Below are 18,908 nucleotides of genomic sequence, written 5' to 3'. Positions count from 1 at the left end.
CCTTGTCAATATCCACCCCCACCCCACCCCCCCCCCCCCCCCCCCCCCCCCTCGAAAAACTTGGAGCTGTTTACACTCCGTGGTTACAAACGAAACAAATGTGGGGATGCTCTTAGGGAGTGGCGCGAAAAGTTGTATTGTGCGGTGTTTCTGCAGCTTTTGGGCTAGTTTAGCTATCTGCTCAAAACGTGACCCTGATCATAATTGGGCGCGTTAATGACGAAGACCGGCGTCAATTGAGGATATGTTAGCGCCAATAGGATTTGGTATTACAGCACGTGCAGGAGTTTCAGCAGGGGTAGGAACGTTAGATTCAAGAAAATGTCGGGAAGAGAAGGTAAGAAGAATTGTTTTAGGTATTGGTGAATTCATCAGACACCAGGAATCATGTGCTTATCAATTACTGTTTTGTCGCATCTGCCCATACCATGAATCAATCATAGCGGCAGAGCACTTTATTGTCTTTGCTTTGTCTGTACCAAACCCACACGCAAAAATGTATAGGTGGGACTACACAAGCACAGTGCTTCCCAGTTGTAAAATATACGGCACAGTCTATTTGCATGCTCTTCAGCTTTGCATTGCCTCCCATCTCGATCTCGTAACTCGTGGCACTTAGCCACATCACATTCCTAGACTTGTTTTGGAGACATTTTCACGCAGTCAAGTGGTCATGTTTCCATATAACCGCAGCAGCGACCCCATACGGACAAATACGTACCGTAAAGGTACTGTGTTACAGCGCCCCGCGACGGGGTTAGTTTCCATACTACAAAAGGGGCTGAACCCATGATGGAAGTGGAGATGGATTGATGGGAAAATGTTTCTCTGTGTCTAGCCTATTCAAGAAAAGACAAAAGATAAAATTTTTAAATTTAGATTTAAATTTTACAATTATTGTAGTCAAAAGCCTCATTTATTGGGATAACTGCACCACCAGTGACCAGGGACTATGACCCCAACACTGGCAAGTTTGTGTTGTGTTACTGCGATACTGGTTACAGTCAACAGTGCCCTGCCCCTTGCCTGGGATTATCAAGGACAAGGTTATGAATATTATCAATATCATCAACAGCAAACAAATGTTCTTTAAGTGTTTACTTCTCTAGTCGTGTCACTCATGAAGACACTGTCAAAGTATAAACATATGTACCAACCATAGAAAAAGAGCCTAGAGTAGAAAGCCTAGTTAAAGGCATAATTTACCATTTGCAGATGAAACAAAAACCCAGCAGTAGTGCTTTAAATTGTTCTAAAATGTGAGTTAGGGATAGAAACAACTACTGTAAAAATTTGAATCCGTATAATCGATGTCAAATGTTGTTAAATACACAAAATATAAACAATAGTTATAATAAAAATGGTTCCAGACTAAAGCGTATACAGTTACGGTTTATTGAGAAAAACACTGATATCTCCTTATATTTTAGGCTTTATTGCAAAAATTTTATATGGTAGGATGTTTTATGACACAACAGACCTACACATATGAATCAAATGTGATACCTTGAACATTTTTGAAATAACTGATTCCAAAGGTAAACTGGACCTTTAATACTGTAATAATAGTCTATGATGTACATCAACATTATGATGATTGACATTCATTGTTGGTTGTTCACTTGTACTGTAGCTTGTGAAGCAAGCAGCTCGGGCCATATTCCGACCATATCCTGCCTCATTGTATGCTTTGTGTGTGGTCAAATTTTAGCACAGAAGGTCAAACCTTGATGTGATTTTTTTTTTTTTAAACCAATAATCAACAAAGTACAAGTCAGTGTGACAAATGATATTCAGCACTTTAGTGAATATCATTTGGCCCACTGGCTTGTACTTCCATGTCGCCGCTCAAAACTCCTCCGTCTTCACAAGCAATTGTGATGTACACTGCCGACACAGTATGAAACTGAAGTTAGACGTCAGTAATATCAGGGAATCATGACCAAATGATAACAAATCTTTTAAGTACCGGTACTAGCAGCTGGGAGCTAGAAATCAATGTACAAATGATTTTATTACAGTGAGTTGAATGAAGTCTGTTGAGAAATGCAATTCGTAGAGCGCACAAAACCACACACAGACAGACGGACAGGCAGAGACAAACAAACAGACAAACAGACATACAAATACACTTTTCTGAACCGACATTTTTCAATTTGCCACATTCATTGTACATTGATACACCTGTAGTGACCTCCTGCATTGAGTCTCGGCTATGTTCACTTGAAAGATACATCACATAATATAACATGACAAACTTCAGTTTCAGATTGTGCAGGCAGCGTACACCCTGATCTCTCACAAACAGTGAGTTGTTTCGAGTGATGGCATGAAAGTTTACATTGATATTGGCGCTTTCCAACAACAGATTTGATTCAAAATCAGTTGAGTGATTGGAAATAAGCTATGGAATATCCTGTGATTCTGGTGCAATTTGGTTCATAGTAGAATTTTAGATACCTACATTGTGCATCCACGGATACAAATGTGCATTAGTGCCACACTGTATTTGATTCTACTTTTCCAAAGTTCTCTTTGTACTGTAAAAGTGGATATTTTTGTGCAGCTAATTTTTCGCGCTTGACCAGGTACAGATAAGAAGAATTTCACCTGTTTTTAATTCCGCGGAATCAAGACATCGACTAATGGAACATACTGCAGGCAAAAAAATTTGCATGCTTTTAATTTTGTGCTAGCTTCTTGTTGTCCTGGAAAATTGCCAATTTTACAGTACAGTGGAAACTTGATATAACGAGATGGTCGGGACCGAGTCATTTTCCTCGTTATAGCCGATATCTCGTTATATCAGTAGGCATAAAAAAAGCATACCATAAAGACATTAATTTGCACATGTGGGACTACCCATCATCTATAAATCAATACTGATAGCTTGATAATGTGTGTGAGGGAATTACTCACCTTTATGGGTAAGAAGATGTTTTTCACCAATGAAATCCAATATCAAGAATGTGCTTCTTAGTAATTGTAGATGTTTGAATTTGTAATTTCATATAGCTTGCGATTGTGTCAAGATCGTATGTGGATTGGTATGTGGTTATGGTATGGGTGTGTGTGTGGAATATAGTCTGCACAACGCTGTGTGTGTATGTGAGACATTCTGTATGTACAATATGACTGCGTGTGTGTGAAGAAGGGGAATTCCCTACGTAGAAAGCCAATCACAGCATCAGATTGCCTCACACCTGCTAAACGTCATGTTGATGTCATATTAACATATGGCCGTCCCACCACATTTTCTGCATGTATCAGTGTGTGCACACACACACACATACACGTACAACATAACATGCGGTGCTAGCTGGAGTGAACTGAGGATTATGTTTGTACAAGACAGTTTTTGGCGCATCGAGCTTTACAATCTCGGAAGGTGATACATTGTACAGGCGAAGTGAAGCTTTACCCGAAGACATTTTGCTTTACCTCGCTATAACAGGTTTGATTGGCTATGTTTTTCTTTGTTTGGAAGTCACAAATTTATCTCGTTATAGCAGTTATTTCGTTATAGCCGATCTCGCTATAAGAGTAACATTTTACACAGACTTGTGTGGAAGGAAATTTGGGACCGGGAAAATTTCCTCGTAGTAACCGATATCTCGTTATAGCAGTGTTCGTTATACCGAGTTTCCCCTGTATCTCACTGCACTGCAACAGATTAACTTTGGGAGTATTAAACTCTTTTAAAGAAATGTCGAAGTCAAACTGTAAGTGCATGTAGCAGGCAGCAGCTACAAAAGCAAAGTAGTCGGTGCCACAAAACGATTAACAGTGATTTCCATGTGTTGTATTCGCTTTCTAGAATTCTTGATGATAATGGTACAAGCCTTCTTCAAAGTTTGCTCAAATGAGTATTTTGTCTCATACCTTGTGGCCTCCTAACCCCAGTGATGGCACAAAGATCAGATCCTGGTGAGATGTTCGTCCATGACATTATATGGAATGTTTGACAATTGTCATGTATTTGTTTTTTAGTTTTACCGGTTTACATTTCTTTGTTTTTCACATAAAAGGAGGAAAGAAGAAGCCTCTGAAGCAGGCCAAGAAGCAGAAAGGAGATGAAGATGAGGTAATAATTCTATTTTCCTTTCCCCTCCAACTATGGGGGGATGAATAAGGTAAAGTGTTTGCCATATGCCCATGATCAATTTTAATGATAAAACTTTGCACCATACAAAGGAATACATAAGGTGTCACCACTTTGCCCCCCCCCCCCACACACACACACACACTTTTTTTTACCTCGGAAGTGCGTAAGTGGCACTAGAAAGAAATAAAGACCTTGAAGTGTGAGCATGATAAGGTTATGTTTTTGCGCTGAAGACATTTTGTGTGTGTGTGTGTGTGTGTGTGTGCTTATCAGCTGAAGAAACCTGGAAGTGCCCCCCCCCCCCCCACTTTTTAAAACGCTCCGGCGGCCCTGTTAAGTACAACGTAACAACTTCTCTCGTGGACTTTATCCTTTTTTTGTTTGTTTTGTAATTCACTTATGCAGGATGATATTGCACACAAGCAGAAAATGCGAGAGGAACAGAAGAAACTGAAGGAAGCCCAAGCAAAGGCACAAAAGAAAGGACCCATGGGTGAGATTTATTGACCTATAGACCGATTCGGGTTCGTTGAGGGCAGCAGACAATTTGTGGCACTGGGCGCAGCCATGAGCTCATTTTGAGGTGTCTTAGCCGACCCCCCTCCCCCACCCCCGGGCAACATGTTTATCGCGCACTTGTAACAAAGGTTCGCGCACTAAGCAAGTGTTCGTGCACTCAGTACGAGACGCCTATTGGCTAAAACAACCATGCATCAGTTTTTCATTCCGCGCGCGGAAGGGGATGGGGGAGAGGGGAGGGGGGGGGGTCGGCTAAGACACCGCAGTAATGGCACTGCCCATGCCAAAAATACACATAGCGCGTCACAGAATCAGCCTATTGGATGCAAGCCATGCAAGATAACTTGAAATGAGGAGGGAGGTGATTTTTGCATGGGTATACCGCACATACTGTGATCAGAGATATTTGACCATATAAGTGTTTCGATATGAGTCACCAGCCATGGACAACTGTGTAACTGAGAGATTCGTGTCTATATTGTATGCTTTCTCCCTATATTAGCTATGTGGATTTGCTGTTGTTATTTTCATGAAATACTGAAACTAATTAAGAATTACTGTACGGATCCTAATGTATATTGCACTTGGCCGCTTGCACAAGATGTTTAGTCACAATTTAAAGATTGCATGCAACCTGCTGGGAAACATAGTCCGTCATCTGACAAGTGTTTCTGTGTCTCTTCGGTGCTGCTGTAGGTAAGGTACTGGATACACGTGTTATATTTTGGTATATATTTTGCTAGTGTAACATTAGTGAATTGGGCTTCATAAGACAATTCTGCTAGTGCTTGAATATGCAGGGATGAGAAAGGCAGTGACAGAATGAAATATAAGAATCATCCCTTTTCTGGAGAAAAGTCAGTGATTTCCCTCCTTGGAGGAAAAAATACACAGTGTTTGTGTCAAACAAGTTGTTAATTTTAAGGAATGTCAGCCGGCCTGCAAAATTCATGAAATATCAATACAAAAATAATACCAGTACTTGAAACATACACGAAATACATAATGCATACTATTAGTCTTTTATGCTATATTACTTTGTCTGTCCATTCATACTGTTTCATTCTTCCCTGTGAAGTACATTGTAGGTCTGCTCCTCACATGCTTGTGATTATAAGCCCAGTTCTCATTCAATTTCTCTCAATGACAGGCGGTAGTGGAATCAAAAAGTCAGGAAAGAAGTAACATCGTCAGCACCACACATCATAGGAGAACTACCAAACCAAGATTATGACGATTGCTGCTTGGAACATTACATGGACATATTTACAGACTTTGCCGTTAGCGGTGTACGAGGATTTGACCCCCGTGGACTGAGAGTGTTGCAAGACAGCATCAATGTGGAAAAGCCTTGCAGACGAGACTAAAGTTCTTCATTTCAGAAATATACTATAAGCTCTTATGGTACAGTTTCGGTTGAGATGGGGCTTCAGTTTTCCAATGTTTTTTAATGATGATTTTTTTTTTTAGATAATGAGAAACCTTTATGAAATATTAAAGAGCATATAGCTCTAATAGGAATTCAAAGTTTATTTGATGAAGATTGGTTTTGAAGTGGATGAAATATCCAAAACAAAGCGATCCTGCTAAAAGGTGGGCCCCACCTTTAACTGGGATTGCTCTGTTTTACTTTGTTATTGGATATCTCAGCCATTGCAAAACTGATTTTCATCAAATAAACTTTGAATTCCTCTTAGAATTGTATGTTCTTAAATATTTCATGAAGTGGTTTCTAAGTATCTCGCAAAAAGTTAAAAGCTGAATCCTCACCTCAACCAATGCTGTACCATCCCTTTAAGCTCTGAATCTCTGTCAACATTTGTTTTGTTTGTTTGTTTTTTGACAGAAGATGCATTCCTATCAATTACTGCCCACACCAGTGCATCATGTCTCTAAATAATTGTCTCTATTTAGATAGATGCGCATCCCTGGGCATGAAGCCTTCTTTATGCACCTAAATTTCGCCGTGATTTTAACCAGTTTTGTTCCACTTTTGCATCCTGAAACCAAATACTGTTTACTTCTGTCAAGTTGAATCATTGAGACCATTCAAGAGTGAATTTGACAATCAACTGTCTCTCATAAAGTGATGACCTAAATGCTGAATATCTACACACCTTATTTGGCACTGTCTTGAAAATGTGTGTATAATGACTGGAAGTATAACCAGTAGCCTAAATTCTGCTGATAGATTTATGCCCTATTCAGGATTTGAGTTGGGCTTAAGTCTTGCGAGTGGTATTAACGTGTACTAAAATTTTTCCTATTTCAGTTGTGCTTGGCTGATTCGATGATACCAAAGTATGGCAAGTGAAATACAATGTAGATGTTCCTCCACCTATAGCTGTAGTTGAATTTGCAATTTCTCTGCAGTGATGCAACACAAAGAGTTGCATCACATTTATGACATTGTCTGTAGAACTTGGATCGCATCTTGTGAGATTGCTAAATAGCAGTAGGAATATCAAGTTTGGGTCTGGCAGTGGATCTTCTTTTGCTTGTGTCTACAGTGGACTCCCGTTATAATGAAGTCCTCGGGGACCGGCAGTTTTCTTTCTTTGTCTCGAAATTTTGTTTCAGCCTAACAAATAAACAGTAAGAATACATAGAGCGGATAATGTTGCGGCATAATGTTTTACAGTTTTGCTTCGTTGTAACAGGAGTTTTGTTATAACTGTGTTTGTTCTAACGGGAGAGCACTGTAGTTTCCATCTGATCTGTTCTGCAATGTACTGATTAGCTGAACAAGATTCCATGAAAGGCAAGTCAGATGCAAGAGAAATGAGAGGAGCAATGCCTTGATTCAGGGTACATCAAGTTTGTGTGCTTCTCTGTTCATTCACTCATTTCAGGTACTTCTCTGTGTGAAATGTCTATGAAATCTAGAATGTGTAGTAAGTGGCAATGATATTGACGTTGATGTCAATACATGTATGATATTTGAAATGATATCCTGTCTAACTCCCTCTCCCTATCAAGCAGTGATCTTCTCTACCCTGCCCCTGAATAACTGGATATACACTTTGTACATGTATCTTCAATCTTTGTGTGTTGAAAATGTTATTTCCATTCTGTGAAAACATACCCGTCAGGACGTCAGGACTTCTCGTTGAAGGTTGAGATGGAAGAAAACAAACACGCTCAAAGAACACAAAAATAGCAGCAACTGTGAAATAGTTTATCCATTTCTAGCAGTCATTGAGTTTCATACAAGTATTTAGTTTGGGAACAATGAACATCTGTTCCCTGGGTTGAACAGTATAGCCATAGATTAAGGTCATGTAGAGTGTTTAATCATTTTTTTTTTTTTTTTTTTTTTTTTTAGCATCATGTGTTGATAGAGACAAAAAGTAGGAATTTGTCCTTTCAGTGGTCAGCAGGAAATTTAGAGGATAAGAAAAGCTGTGCTTCACAAGTAAAACACACAGCAACTTGAAGCATCATTTGAATGTTATTTCCACTATTTCTGCATGTGACAATGACAGAATAATTGAGCTGGGCATCTATTTCCAGTGTCTTTGCTGTCACTATACAGTCTATCATTTCAAGAATTTTTGGTGTATATTCAATAGTTTTGGACTAAATCAAAATCATGAAATGAGAGAGTGATCCAAGAAATTAAACGGGGAAAAATATGCTGCCCAGATCTTATGGGGCTTCAGAGAAGCATAATTGTGCAAAGAGTGAATAGATGCCATTACATTGTACCAAGATGTTTTTCGGTCATTTCTTTTATTTCATGTCATACACTGTATTTTTGACATTGACGACAAATTGCAGTCAAGCCAGGAGACAATGGCCTGACGTCAGAGTATGGGTCAGAGAACAGACGTGTAGTGGTTCACATTGTCTATATCTGTGCAAGTATGAAGATTTGGATCATTTGTACAGTAAATCTTTGGAGATGTCTTGCAAACTCTGTATTATAGCAGCGAGTTATTTGTACTGGTCTGGCAGTGTGAGTTAGAGAATAAACCTTGACATTGGGGCATTTTGTGTGTGTGTGTGTGTGTGTGTGTGTGTGTGTGTGTGTGTGTGTGTGTGTCTGTGTCTGTGTCTGTGTGTAGTATTGCATATGACGACACTACGTGTATTTGGATGTCTCTCTTCAACATTTTCTTTGTAGCCATTGTATGTTCAAAGGGCACTCCACTCTAGGCTTGAAACTTACATATTACAAAACAAAGACCAAATAAATACTGCAGTAAAATTTTGTGAAATTTACCAGAAAAGAGAAAATTCCACATGTATTTCAAATTACACATGGGCAATATTGACCACCTTCACATAATTCATTTTGTTATATATGCAAGTGAGATGAAGTAGTTTTGATTCAGATTATGTCATTGTGCAAAAAACAAAACAAAAACAAAACTATACATCGAAATAAGTGGCAAAGCGAATTTGCTTCACATTCAATTCTTGTCAATGAAGGCTCAAAACATCAGAATGACTGAAAATTGCTTTGATATTGTAGATGATAAAGAGTTTTGAGTCCATTTCATGAAGAAATTTTTCATGATGGCAAAAATTGCAACAGTTGTAGTTGTGATAGCAATACTCGTAGCCTATTGGTTATTTTCCAGTTGTGCCACAGTAACCACAATTAATGTAATACTGTCAAAGCTCCATACAGCTGTATAATTGATGTAATACTATACGATGATAAGAGCGATGATGATAAATACACATTCTTCAGCCCATTTATGAGGAGGGGGATATTGCTGCAAACATTATCACCTTTTCATTATCATATTGGCACATTGGCCCTTTTCTCTGCATATCTTACATCGGAGCAAAATTCGTTGACATAAGAAGGGAATAGGTATTGAATTGTCCACAAACATGGCAAAATTCGATGAAAGTCCAGGTGAAAGTTTTCATAGTCACAGTTGAAGGTCAAATATTAGAACGGATACCCAAATTTTAATATTTTTGTGCGATATATTGATATTTCTCAAATAGGTCCTTAGTTACAACATGGCAGGGCAAAATCACTAACTAAATTTAATTGAAATGTGATAGGAAAGGATACAATTTTAAGGTAAGCTGTTAAAATTCAATGTGTACATTCTTCACAAGAACTAAAATGTATGATTTCTTTGACAATACATACTTCAAGATGGAGTTAGTGATAATGTCTTCCCATTTACCTTCACACAAAACTTTACTAAAATGCTTATGAATTGATAAGTCCAAGAATGGGAAAAACGTCTGTATATCAAAATAATTTTGAAGATGAAATTACATAGTGATGGTTACCTTTAAGAGAGGGAATGAAAGCCCCCCCCCCCCAAACAAACAAACAAACAAACAAACAAACAAACAACTGTTTGAATAACGACTTCCCAAAGATTTGCTACGATGACACACTAAAGATAGACATTCTTTCTTTTCGTTGATTTTGCTTGATTTTAAGTGTTATGAAATTAATTTTTTCGGCCTGTACACATTAGAAGAGTGATATTCTTGTTACTCCCTCAACTATGACTAATTCTTGGGACAGTCGGTTTCATACCAGCTAGATGTACTAGTACTCGTCATCGGGCATGCCTACGGGGTGACTCTGTACGTGCTAGAATAGCGCCATCTATTGGACAATGAGTGCAGAACTCCGCAAAGCGCAACTATCGATCCATTCCAAACACCGTATAGTACCGCAGTGGGTGCTACCCATAGAGATATATACTAAGAACACTTTAGTATACATCTCTATGGTGCTACCTGATTGTCACAAGGGTTGTTGGTGGGCAATAGATATACTCAGTAATTACAGTTCCATGTTTTACTCTAATTCTTTGATCAGCTGCTTCTCACACTTATTTTATCCTCAGTCTTTCTCTTATTATCTTTCTCCTTGTTGTTCCTCTCATTCTTCTTATTTAAAAAAAAAGGAGTATTAAAAATTTGTTTTACCATTATCTCAATACCACTACCACTGCTGCTGCTACTAGTACTACCACTGTTGATGCTACTGCTACTACTACTACTACTGCTACTGCTACTGCTACTACTACTACTGCTACTACAAACACCCAATTGTGCTACTATCACTATTCTGCTACTGTTACTACTACTGATATAGTACCCACTACAAAATCATTTGATGCTTGCGCATAATAAGGGATACAAACAAATGACGGATCCAGGCGGGGGCGCGCGTCCCCCTTTAATTTTTGTTAAAACAAAAGAAATAAGAAAAAATGGAGGGGGAGACGCGTGGCCCCCATACCTTTAATTTTGTAAAGGCGTTCCCTTTTATACGGCATTCTTGGATCCGCCCCTGCAAACTGTAAACAAACATGCAAGCATTCAAGGGAACTTTGCAATTCAAATACATTTGAGCTTATGTTGATTCATAGAGCCCTGATCATAATTTATTATATTACTTGACTAAAAGAACATCTAAATTTGTGCCACTTATTTTATTATGATTTTTTAAATTATTTTTCTTCAGATTACTTGGATATGCCCACAAAAAACAACAACTTCCAGCCCAAGATTCTGCCAGTGACGTCAACAATCATTGCTGAAGTGCTTATCATTATGAACGAAATATAGTGGACGGTATATTCCCGTATATACATGTAGACTGAACTTAACTGCATGTGCATGTTTCTCTGCAATGTTTTTGTTACCAATAGTGGCATGGAAATGCTCAGTTTAGGCATGGACCGACTACACAATATGGACTATGAACGGAGGTCTTTCTTTGATCCCATCATCACCACCGCCACCCTGATTATGTGCATCTTAATGAGTATATTCAGGTGCTTGGATAATGGTGATTGTGCAATCGTGCATTGTCACTAACAAAAGAATCATTTCCCTCAATGGGGTCTTGTTTCGCTGATGTGCCTTTTGCAGATGGAAATTGTCTTTGAATAAATACAGATGATGAGGAGCAGCAAAACCGGAGAACATGGCAAATTTTGTGTCAAAAGATGGATAATTGCTGATTCGCACATTTTCGCACACGCATAAGACCTTGCCTATATGGCAAAATATAATATCTGTTCTCTACCATCACCGTCCCTTTTTGCTCTGGAATAAGCTGGAGAAAAGTGAAATATTGAGATCACAAATGACAATCACTCTGCCAAAATGTTAGCTTTCTTTTAAAAACTGCCTGCTTCTCCCAAGCGAAATTGTTTGAGGCATGATTTCCTAACATACACCACAACTGCACATTCACTTTACTTGATTTTTAGCTCACCTGAGCCAAAGGCTCAAGTGAGCTATTGCGATCGCCCTTCGTCCGGCGTCCGTCGTCCGTCGTCCGTCGTCCGTCGTCCGTCGTCCGTCGTCCGTCGTCCGTCGTCCGTCGTGCGTCGTGCGTAAACTTTTTACATTTTCATCTTCTTCTTGAAAACCTCAAGACCGATTTTCATCAAACTTAGCAGGTAGCATCCCTAGGGGGTTAGGAACTCAATTTGTTAACATGGGCACCATGCCCCACCCAGGGGGCCCCCAGGGGGGCCTAAACCCCCCAAAATTAAGGAATCTGTAAAAATCTTCTTCTCTAGAACCAGAAGTGATAGAGCTAAGTTAATACTATGAGTTAGTACATTGATGATTGTAGTTTCAAGTTTGTTCATGGCAGAATCAGGGGTGCCCCCTTGGGACCCAGGGGAGGGGGGTGGGGAGGGGTTCTAATGGGGCCTAAATTGTACATTTTCATCTTCTTCTTGAGAACCCCATGACCCATTTTCACCAAACTTGGCAGGTAGCATCCCTAGGGGGTTAGGAACTCAATTTGTTAAAATGGGCACCGTGCCCCACCCAGGGGGCCCCTAGGGGGGCCCAAACCCCCCAAAATTAAGGAATCTGTAAAAATCTTCTTCTCTAGAACCAGAAGTGATAGAGCTAAGTTAATACTATGAGTTAGTAGATTGATGACTGTAGTTTCAAGTTTGTTCATGGCAGAATCAGGGGTGCCCCCTTGTGACCCAGGGCAGGGGGGTGGGGAAGGGTCCTAATGGGGCCTAACTTGTACATTTTTATCTTCTTCTTGAGAACCCCATGACCCATTTTCACCAAACTTGGCAGGTAGCATCCCTAAGGGGTTAGGATCTCAATTTGTTAAAATGGGCACCATGCCCCACCCAGGGGGGCCCCAGGGGGGCCCAAACCCCCAAAATGAAGGAATCTTTAAAAATCTTCTCTAGAATCAGAAGTTATAGAGCTAAGATAATACTATGAGTGAGTACATTAATGACTGCAGTTTCAAGTTTGTTCATAGGAGATCCAGGGGTGCCCCTTTTGGGGGCAGGGGGGGGGGGGGTGGTTGGGAAGGTCCAAATGGGGGCCTGAATTGTACATTTTCATCTTCTTCCTGAAAACCTCAAAATGGATTTTCGTCAAACTTGGCAGGTAGCATCCCTAGGGGGTCAGGATCTCAATTTATCAAAATGGGCACCATGCCCCACCCAGAGGGCCCCAGGGGGCCCCAATCCCCCCAAATTAAGGAATCTTAAAAAATTTGGGCCCTTATTGTACATTTTCATCTTCTACTTGAGAATGCCTGGTCAAATTTTGGTAGATCTGTGAATAATTTAGATGAGTGACTGCGTGAAAGGTGAACTTGCGATACTCAGGTGAGCGCTAGACCCGCGGGTCTCTTGTTGTGAGTTATTTTCTCCTGCGCATATAGTTTTAGATTTCTCGAATCTCCGTCTTGTTCTTCTACCGGCTTGCTGGCGACGACGATCATAGGGATCAAAGCAGTGAAGCATGTTAAAAATGTCTTTATGGCGCTTTTGAGATGTATAGGTGCATGAATTAATTAACGATACGATGAATGGCCATGTGTGTAGTAGGTCCATGATTTAGGGAAAGTGCATTTCAATGTCTTTTGCTAATCATATTGGTATAATAAACAATGATTGACAGATGACGCCACCGGCAGAATTTTGATTTGGAAGAATTTTATTGTGTGTGTGTGTGTGTGTGTGTGTGTGTGTGTGTGTGTGTGTTTTTTTTTTTGGGGGGGGGTGGTTGTGGGCGTATCAGTCAAATATTCTGAAGAAAAATAGTAGAAAAATACATTGAAATATATGACACGCATTTAGATATTAATTTGACCACACGTGTGATGTTGAGGGCATCATGAATCAACACAAGTGTGCATGCATTTGCATTACATAGTTCCTTTGAAGTGAATCCATACAGTGCTCCACAAGCAATACAGAAGCCACCCCCAGCCCCGACCTTGCGGAGTGTCGATGAAAATTACCTTAAACGTAACGCTAGTAGATTAACATGCCTGTTTGTAGTGTATCGTTGTGAATAATTTGATTACGGTTAAGTTTCCGTGACCGTAATTTCGTTATCATCGTGCATCAGTCCCGAGAGAATTTCTGTCACTTTTGCGAGTTCGAAGAACTTTCAGTAATCTCTGTATTGATGGCATCTCAGATGGTCCTTTGTGACGTCATCGGTATAACGATTGTATTGACATACCTAGCGGACGAAGGGGAACGCTTTGAAAGTCAAATCCTCGTGCGACGAAGCCACCTCTATTCAACGCGATGAATCTCCTATTGAAAACTAATGGTGCCTTCATCACTGTGCAGAACTAATAACCTGGACTTAGAGGCCCGCCTGTCACATTGTGCCATGCTAAGTAGTCAGTAATAAGATCTTCAGAATGGAAAGATTTGACCTAGTGACATCAATGTTGAACCGATTCACCTTCAATGAAAAAAAGGAATTGGTCAACAAAATAGGCTCATGATTTGGCATAATCAGTCCATTGCAATGCTAAGGGCGCAACTATTCCTTGAAATGATAGCTAAAGAAAACAGATACCGTATGAAGTTCATCAAAGAGGAATATAAAACTGGGAGAGGTGGCTTTCCATCCGGGTGATTCTTATTGAAAGATCTCTTGTCCGTGTAAAGTCGACGCATGCGCTGAGGACACTTCAGGATAAGGACGTCTTTCGAAGGAGAGTTCACAGCACTATGGATGTACGCCCTAAAACGATTTAAAAGGCTCCCGTCAAGTATTTTTGGGAAGAGAGAAAGAGATAGGAGGGGGGGGGGGGTGGAGAGTAATGGGATAGTCGTGTATTCATCATCATAGCACCTACTGCCCGACTGCTCAATCTGGCATTGATGAATATGTCTATCTATTTGATAATGCATTCTTTATTCCATTGTTAATTCATCCTGTATCCACTTGTTTAGTGATTTATTGATGCATCATAATCGTCGCGCGTTCTAGACATTAGCCTGATCAACAAAAGCTGGTTGACTTCGAGACCCTTTACAATTTACATGACGAATATTTCGTTTGGTAACGATCGAGGCAAATGATATTCTCACAATGATGTATAAGAATAATCCAAACATGTTTACAATGAAACATGATATTTTTCAAAGATATAGGAAATGAAATGAAACTGACACTAACCCACGATCTAGATACACTTCAGGCACAAGTTAATTGATACTCTGGGGGAAAAAAAATCATAAAATGAAATCACAAAGGATGAAACAAGCAAGTGATGATATAAAAATCACGTTGGCTAATGAGAAGACGAAATAGATAAATAAGAAGCCAATAAAAGCGCAGAGAGGAGAAAGATTGTGCTGGAGTTTAATAATGTTGCCCACTTGAGGATAATTATGATCACGCCGCCGTAAATAACCGCTTCCCTCTCCAATAATGATTATAATCAATGTTTGAAAGCACGTACACGTGTGTTTACCTGGAGAAAACTGAGGTCAAAACGTGTTTTGAGGTCAGGTAGACAAGACCAGCTGTCGTGAATCAAATGGTATTATGATAGATCACATTAATCAATAACCACATAGACACACACACACAAATATAAGTGTACAAACACACTAAAACACACACACACACACACTTTTTATTTTATGATATTCTTTATTTGAGTTACATTCAATATCAGGTCCATGTTGACAATGAAATTAATATGAACAACATCAACAACCAAAAAGCAGCTGTAATTCTTCTTTCTTGTGCTGCTAAATCATTTTTTCCAATATACAGTACAATATATTTTGTTTTTTTTATCATACCATGTTTATATAAGAGAAATGACATGAAATTTTGCATAACTATCAGAAAAAGCTATCTTGATTAACCTAATCAAGCCAATCCATGTATATCTGCCTTATTACACACACATAAAAAAAATGTGCTGCTAAAATCACTTTTTTAACATACCTTTTTTTTTTTGGAGAGCACACGCTTTATACAAAAATTATATCAAATTAAGAAAAAAAACACCATCTTGATCAACTTGATCAAATCAATCAATATCCGCTTCATTACATAAACCCCCTTACACTCCCTTGAGAATAGGCCTACAGCATTTCCCAAAACTTTCCATAAACTGAAAAAAAAATAATGCTTAAATTGACCGAACAAAACTCATCATTTTTTTAACCTATCAACCTACCCCCTTGTACACACACACACACACACACACACACACACACACATACACACACACACACACACACACACACACACACACACACACACACACACGCACACACACACACACACACACACACACTTATACACTCACAATGAAGGATCCTTCATAAAACCTTCAAAGTTTACAATCTCATAGGCTGACATGAGTCGATATAGGGGATCGTAGCTGCTTCTTTTAAATATAATTGCAAACTATTCTCTTCACTCACTATTATCTATAAAATCATCACTTTTCTGTCTGTTTGTCAGTATGTGTGTTCATGTGTGTATCATCTATGTGTGTATTCGTGGAATTATTTATATATGCATATGGTGTAATCATTATATTCTGTTATAATGACATAGGCCCTTCGTTTATCAACAAAAGTTTTCCATTCTGCAGAAAACTGTATTCATCAACATCAATCATTCCTATTGTTAACTCTATGAGAATCATAATCAGTATGGTATCAACAAGGAGGCATCACACACCTCCTTGCTACTACCATAGCCCGTGAAATACCAAACATAAAAACAAACAAACAAAGAAAGAAACCAGCAAAAACCCTAAATATCGTTTCCCCGGCTCCCACTGTATGTATCTGTTTACCGTGTACTGGAAATAATTTTGACGTTCGTAGCGGTGTCGTATAATACGCAATCATTTTCCTGTTCACCGTACACATTTTCCCCCCTTTTTTTGAGGCAGAAGCACAGGGACAGCTGAGGGAGGACGAGTCTGCCTTGACAGTGTCAAAGAACACTTTTAAGGCGTTCTGACGTGAGTGTTTGGGATTGGATATCTATCCTTTGTTTACGCAATCAAGAAAAGCGCTAAACAAACCGTCGATAAACGAAATGCGAACATGGCTGCGAGCGCGCCTTTTTTTTTCTTTTCCTTTTTTTCCCTCTTTTTTTTCAGTAATGTGGTGTGACATGACTCGCACCGTCCATCGTTTATCGTTGCTGACGGCGAGCCTTTGATGGCCCATTACGGCTAACTCGTGGGACATTACAAGAGGGTATCTCTCGTCGGTTGGTGTCACCGTCGTTCTTGTCCAGTTATTACGAGAATTCCGTCCGTCGGGTGAAAACTCCCTCGTCTCCTCAAGACCGTAATCACATCATGTGATATAAAAAGGAATATCAAACAGTAGAGTGCAATGGATGTTTTATGCATATTAGATACATACACATAATGTACAAGTATCAAATTGTGTTCGTATATATGCATAATTATGCTTACCATTACAGTGTATATACAAATTTATGCAATCTAAACACACGTATACATTATCATTATTATCATTATTATTATTATCATTATCATTATCATTATTATTGTTATTATTATTATTATTATCATTATTATTATTATTATTATTATTATTATTATTATTATTATTATTATTATTATTATCATTATTATTATTATTGGTATTATCTAATGTGTATAAGCCAGTTCGGCGTGAACAGAAAAAGCCATTTGTACCAACAGACATGTTGGTTTTTATAATTTTCTTTGAGACAAGCATTAGTGGTCAATTATCATTCATGTAAATGGTGCGTGCCAGCTCGTTCATACATGACAGCTAAAGCAGTTGGCAAGTCTGGTAAATAGTAACATTCAGAAAACGTTTTTAGTGTATTCAATGCAGCATAATGTAATTGATGCTATATACTTCAGTGTTTATACAAGTCAACCTGATATATTATGCATTATATCGCTTTGAAAACGCATAAAGTGCCTAACCAACTTAAAAAAGGAGAGAAAAGCCCATCTGTTCTATAAAGGTGCACTTGAGCTAACTCCGAACTGGTTATTCCATCATTCACGTAAAACCAATCTAATTTTTCTTTGGTTTTTTTTTTCCATCTCATATCAATGTTACTTGAAAAGCGTATTCGTCCGTTATTCTCAGAAGTGGGTAGGTGATCATTATAAGTTCAGATAATTCCAGTCCGTGGGTAGACATACCATTACTTCTCTTCACAAAAGTAACCCCACGCATATAGGCCTACGCTGTATATAATTATACAAAAGTTGCGTCACCCGGAATTCTCTGAATTCTGCGCATGAATGCTTCGACAAAACTCTTTTTGACGTGAAGTGCGTGACTCCAGTGTAGATATGCATTTTCTAGTTTCTTTTTTAAGGAGAATTTACCTGAAAGAGCCTCAATAATAGACAGAGCACATCTGTGAAAAAATGCAATAGAATCGTGACGGAATAAATGCCAGTTGATCAGAGTTCATAATGACTTGTGAGGGTATCCCCAAATAGCTCGTATCAAGACCTGTGATTATTATTGTTATTTCTATCATGCTCTTCTTTTTTATTTCATTATTCTTTAAGACGGCACGAAAATGCTCTGTGGATCTTATATACCTAACACATTATTCTAGATTTTTCTTGAGCATATTCAGGAATGATTTTTTTTTCTGAGCAAATTAGAAAATTGCTGCTTTTCATAGATTACACACACAACATTACCACCACACAACCGTTGAATCAATGTTGGAAATCCAATTCGACACCATATCGGTTGACTCGTTGACATCGGTGAGTTCAAACTGTCTTAATAATTTGCATCATCTCCCTTGTTTTTTCTTGTTTTTACTGAACCGACCGATTCCCTTGAGTTTCAATAACAAGAGCAAGAAAACTTTCGTAAGAGATATAATCTTCTCTAAAATTTGAAAACTAAAACAGGGGAGTTTACGCAACGAAGGAAACACATTTTTGTAGCCATGGGATAGAAGAAGTGTAGATAAGCCTACTCCTTTCGAAATAAACGTATAAGCATTCATGCATTCTAACTGAATTTGG

The 18,908-nt window shown here is 38.8% G+C and overlaps 1 long non-coding RNA gene across 1 annotated transcript; it reads left to right on the top strand.

Moving 5' to 3' along the window:
• Positions 1-267: 267 nt before the first annotated feature.
• Positions 268-6,134, top strand: LOC139709039 (uncharacterized). Its single transcript, XR_011709389.1, has 4 exons — positions 268-337; positions 4,029-4,084; positions 4,511-4,598; positions 5,775-6,134. It is a non-coding gene; the product is annotated as an uncharacterized lncRNA (long non-coding RNA).
• Positions 6,135-18,908: the final 12,774 nt, after the last annotated feature.

Source organism: Diadema antillarum, unplaced genomic scaffold (genome assembly GCF_040938485.1).
Source record: "Diadema antillarum isolate AM-2024a unplaced genomic scaffold, OU_Dant_1.0 seq00001400_RagTag, whole genome shotgun sequence".
Classification (NCBI taxonomy): Eukaryota; Metazoa; Echinodermata; class Echinoidea; order Diadematoida; family Diadematidae; genus Diadema; species Diadema antillarum.
Note: the sequence above shows the minus strand (reverse complement) of the source record. Positions and strands in the feature narration are given on the sequence as shown.